The sequence below is a fragment of the Cupressus sempervirens genome, chromosome 3 (assembly GCF_028749045.1).
Source record: "Cupressus sempervirens isolate cs-2001-9-10 chromosome 3, ASM2874904v1, whole genome shotgun sequence".
NCBI lineage: Eukaryota > Viridiplantae > Streptophyta > Pinopsida > Cupressales > Cupressaceae > Cupressus > Cupressus sempervirens.
Genome location: NC_143120.1, coordinates 729,840,499 through 729,846,130, shown reverse-complemented (window position 1 = coordinate 729,846,130; position 5,632 = coordinate 729,840,499). Strand labels below are relative to the sequence as shown.

Below are 5,632 nucleotides of genomic sequence, written 5' to 3'. Positions count from 1 at the left end.
GTGGCAAAGTTTGCTATACATATTTTTTGTTTTTTCTCAAACCCTTAATATTTTGCACAAATAGAAGTTGAAAGCAAATTTAATGTGTTTGGGTTTTCTGAAATAGATAGTCGTTGCAATGGTAGCAGTGGCTACGTCCACATTCTGAGCGTGTCTTCTTCCTTTGTGCTATTAAAACTTTGATGAGGTGCTTGACTCAATGGAAATCCGCTCACCATGTTTTCAGCCGTACTTTACCAAATGTTTTTCCAATTTCTCATAATCACTAGTTTCAAACTTTGCTTCTGCATCCTTCTCCCTTAAGTTTGTTTTTAGCTCTGTCACAACACCTTGGCTGCCTTGTGTTCGTCTCCATGGATTGCCGATTTCAAAACAGATCTTGCCAAAATAGGTCGTAGATAGTTTTCTCATATTTTAAAAAAAAAATCAAACCTATAAATAACAAAATAAACAATATAGATAAGTAAGAATTAATTGAAGATCAGATTGATAAAGACATTCTAACCAAAAAAAAATCTACCAACTACCTTTCACTTTGTCAATGTGTTATATGTGACGATTATCATTTAAGTATTTTTAAATATAAAACTAATTATTTTTTCACTATTTCATATTAAAAAATAAAAATAATAATTTAACAATGTAGTTCTATTTGAATAAGATTTTAAAACTTATAAAAATATTTAAATAAATTTAATTGATTTAAATATATTATTTATATTATTATTTTGTATTGCTATATTCATTAACTATATATTATACATAAAATTAGTTATTTCTATTATTTTGTATTTAAAATATATATTTTTAAAAATATTGTTTGAATTTTTAGTCCAAAGGGAAATTAACAAACTAGTTATGCTTCAATTCTAATATATTTAATTTATTTTTACTATGGCACGTTATTATAGTTAACAATAGATTTATAAACCATTATATTTATATAACTATATTACTATATAGTCTATAATGCAAAAATATTCAAAATGTCATGTCATTTTTATTCTTGTATTATATTATCAGTGATAATAATAATTTTAAGTTTTGGAATAGATGAAAGTTTGCTTCAAGGTTAAACTACTTATTGTTTCTTCTTTGTTTGGTCTAATGAATTTTGTGTAGGCCCACATAATGTTAAGAAGATGAAATCCACCGATCATATGCCTTTTTATTTGCTCAAATATTTCCATTTGATAGTAGTATATGTTCGTATAAATGAATTTATATAAAACATGTATTGTGCAAGTATTGGTTAGCTGCTATAATTTATACAGTTTTTAAGGATGGATGTCCTTAGTTTTGGTTTAGTAGACAAAAGTTAAGGTCTTTAAGTATCATCTACCACTTGATGGTGAAGTTCAAGTGGTGAATAATTAGAGTTGTGATTGACAATGAACCTTCAAGAATCTTAGAATTGTGGCTCACCAACATTTTCTACGTCAAAGTGACAACCAATTCTTCTAAATAGTCAATGTGACATGCATTTTGCAAAATGAGAAGAGATAAATTTTGACTTAAATAATGTGAGTACAACACTCCCTCCTATAATTGTTCAAACGGTGCTCCGAACAAAACATTGCACCTTTGTCAGCTATTTTTCACCCCTTGTATAAGACAGAACTCCTGCTCAACCAGAACTCTTGTTCATAGACAAACATTATATAATTCGTGAGAGATTTAATGTAATACCATTTTCCAGTTAAATTGGTTATCCTAATCAATAACGATTCAGAACTCCCCATCCTCCTTTGGTAGCCAATTCCCTTCCTACAGAACAGTACTGCTACTTCTGGAGGAATCGATGATTACATGCAATAAATTCTTTCGAACATGGACAATATTGGGATGATCGTTTGAATGTTCAGTGTATCGACACCCATGTCTGGCTCGCGAAAGCCATTTTAACTTCATTAACATCATCCTTCCTGGGCTTGAAAACATAAATTGACGGGTAAAGGAAAGTGAAAGTTTTTGGGAATTGTTTGAAAGATTATTGATGGGTAAATGAAAGTTGTTGAAACTTTGGAAGTCCATATTTTAAGTTGGAAATATATAAGAAATTTTGGTAACATGAGAAAGGGCATGAGATACATTTCAGGACTCGTGCATAGCCATGTTAAACGACCCGCTAAAGGGTGAAAACAGCTGTCGTAAAATGGGAAAAATTACAATACCATGGTGGTTTCCTCCCAACTATTTCCTTTCATAGACCAAATAACAGGAGAGCTTATGGCAGTTCGAAATCAAATTGTTTTTCCTAAAGATTGTGCCAATATCAATTGCTCAAAAGCTATTAAATTTTTAAAAAAAAATTTACTCTAAAATTGGCTAAAACTCCCACTTATCATTAGGGGAGACTGTAAAAGGAAAAATCCCGGAGAAAGAACCCTAATTGATTGTTTTCCCTTGAGGTTTGTTTTGTCTTTCCCAATCCCAAAGATCAAACATCACATGGGGAATATTAATCATCATGTCCCTCAGTAATCTATGAGGGTTATTTCTCACTCTAATTGTTCATAGCTTCCCAAGGTCCACCCATCAAAGCTGCCAAACCAAATTAAATCCTAAACTTGCCTAAATTTATAACTCTGAGCACAAAAGAAAACGGTAGGGAAAATCAAGGAAAAAGAGCAATCAAAAAATACAGAAGAAGAAAACTTTACAATATTCTCAAGTTCGCCTCTTTTCTTACAGTTGTTCATTGATTAGTCCACATACATTCATAATTACATATACATATAACTTCTTCTTCAGCTGGGCCTCTGAACTTTTCAGAGCGACTCTTGATCGCCCGCCCCCCGAGACAAAGAAACCATTGATTGCTGCTTAGCAGCATAAATACCCGTTTCTCATCTCCATCCCAAAGCCCGGTATTTATTATCGACCGCCAGGGCCAAGACTCGAGCTCCTGATCTTCTCCTCACCGCCCCAAATCGGACACCTGTTTGTTAAGATGAGCAACAACATTAGAAGGCCGAAGAGCCCCCAGGGGATGGGGAGCCAGGGGCGAGGTATATCCAGCGGGGATCGAATACGAATACGAATACGTTGCCGCCGGTAACGGAGCCTGCGGAGGAGAAACCGCCGGCGGGGAGTGGCCGTTATTTCCCGACATGTATTTCTGCACTTCCTTTGCAATCATCTCCCGCATCACCGCCAGAATATCACCCGTCACAGGCGGTCCGCGATCGGAGGCTCCACCACGTGGCGAGGGAGAATTCAGGATGGGAGCCAGCGTGTGCGCCACGGTGGCTCGGACGACGGCGCTCATCCACGACATCGCCTCGTCAGCACGCACGTACCCGAATGCAGTCCCAGGTACAGGAATCTGTACCTGAACGGGAACGGGAACGGAAACGGGAACGGTAACGGGACTTACAGGGGTAGGTGACGGTAACGGAGGAGGTGAAGAAGAAGAATCTTTTCTGGTGTGTGCTTCGACGGGCTTTGACGACGGAGTGGTCGGGGGTTCGAGTCCCGGCAACGACAAGCAGAGCGAGGTCGGCGGATCGACGCTCGCGGAGCTCGAAGCCGTCGGCTCCTGCGGCGGCGCCCTCAGAAAACCATAGGACTGCACAGGAACGGGCTTATAAACAACCTGCGCGGCCTGCTTCGGCTCTTCGAAGCCCTCATTTCCATGGCTTTTGAGCCTCTTCGACTCAGCCTCCTCCCGCCCGCAATTCTCATCCTGAAGCGTGCTGCTCCCGTCGTCGTTGCTGCAGCTGCTTCGCTTCAGGCTGCTGCTGCTGTTGTTGTTGTCCTCATTATGAGCACCGCCAGGTCCGGGGTTCGAATCCTGGCACCGCCTGCGCAGGGTGGAGTTCCAGTGGTTCTTAATGGCGTTGTCGGTGCGGCCCTGCAAATAGCGCGCGATCGTGGCCCATTTGTTGCCGTGCTTGGCATGAGCCTCAACAATGGCGGCATCTTCGGCGGGACTGAAAGGCCTGTGCTCGACCTGAGGGCTCAGCTGGTTGCACCAGCGCAAGCGGCACGATTTGCCGGACCTTCCATTGATACCTTTGCTAATAAGCGACCAGTTCCTGGCCCCGTATTTCTGCACCAGGCACTGCAACAGAGCGTCCTCTTCGGGGCTCCAGGGGCCCTTAATACGATCGACAGCTACTTTGTCCGCCATTATATGACCTCAAAAAACCCTAATTCCAGTCCTTTAAGCCATCGATCCTCTTTCAAAAACCCCCGTTCCCGCCCGGGATTCGAACTCCAGACATCCCCTTCGCAATTCTATTTCTACTCCTGTGTACTCCTATTTCTGTTTTCGACTGCCTTTGCTTTGGGCAGCAGCCCGGCAGGCGCTCTTACAATCTTTGTTGCGGGGAGCTGGTGGTGTGTCTTCTTCACCTTATTGTTGTTTACTTGGTCTCCGCCACCGGGCTACCGGCTGGGCCCGTCTCCGTCCACCGGCCCGACAGGTGGCAGGTGCAATGGATAGTGGCAGGAGTCGGCCCTCGAACAGCTGGTGCGCAGTACACGTGTCAGCCTCGCATTCAAGGGCCGTACCCTTCCAGCCTGGATGCCAATATAACCCCGCTCGCCGACGTTGACCTCACTGTCCATACTTTCCACGTCAGCAGATGATTTTTAAACCCACGAATCCAGTTTCACCGATTACCCCGACCGCGACAGGCCGTTGCGCCCCGCCAGCCTGTCCATCGCCACCTTCGCCATCTTTCTAGCCGTTGGATCGTACGGTGTTAGGTCGCGCGCGGCTCTGCGGCAATCGGAGGGTCAGACCGATCGAGGGGTCCGTTGAGACCGTCCGATTCCCCTGCCGCTGTGCCCCGTTTTTGTGCTCGGTTTGCCAGGCGGCGACACCAAACGCGTTTGAGGATTTCGAGAAACCTAATATGCGGATTTTAAAATCATTATTTGAAAAGTTTGCGTTACCGATGGTGAAAATAGATTAAAATATTTAATTAAACAGCAGTGGAACAGACTTGCGCATTCGAATCGAGAAACACGAGTGACGTGATATTCTAGATTCGTTTCTCGATTCAAATGTTTGTTAACCTCTTCATATTAATATTTTTTAATTAAATATAATATTAATTTATTGAAAAGATTTGATTCAGTTGTTTCGAAACTTTCATACCAACATCTTGGATCAAATCGTTATGCTATGGATGTTGCCCAATTTTGGTACTCGTCATGGTTCTTTGGAGGTAGATATTACAATACTGTAGCCTACATGATAGATTGTAAAGCTTACTAAATTATATGTAAGAGATACAATTTTAAGAATATTGCAATGGAAGGAAGAATTTGTCAATAGGAACCGTGGCAAAGCTATGTAATGATGTATATTCTATATTACATTAATACAAAGTTATGTTATTGATATTGTAGACGCTCAAAAATGGTTCACATCTACGACCTCATCACTTCTTCATACTAATTTGTCTCATTTTCTCATTCTACTAACTTCGATCTTTTGGTCAGATTGACCATATTTTGTCATTTGTATCCCCTTTCATATCAATTTCATAGCAACTCGAAATCATATCAAATCAACTCGGAATCACCCCAAATCAACTCAAAATCACTTGAAATCAGTCCTAATCAACCCGAAACATATCAAACATCTCGAATCAATCATCATTTATCCGCTCCTAGG

The 5,632-nt window shown here is 41.1% G+C and overlaps 1 pseudogene across 1 annotated transcript; it reads right to left on the bottom strand.

The window, feature by feature from the left end:
• Nucleotides 1–2,642: 2,642 nt before the first annotated feature.
• LOC149568845 (transcription factor MYB77 pseudogene) lies at nt 2,643–4,348 on the bottom strand (annotated as a pseudogene). The gene has a single exon (XR_016362658.1). The product of XR_016362658.1 is annotated as a transcription factor MYB77 pseudogene (transcript).
• Nucleotides 4,349–5,632: the final 1,284 nt, after the last annotated feature.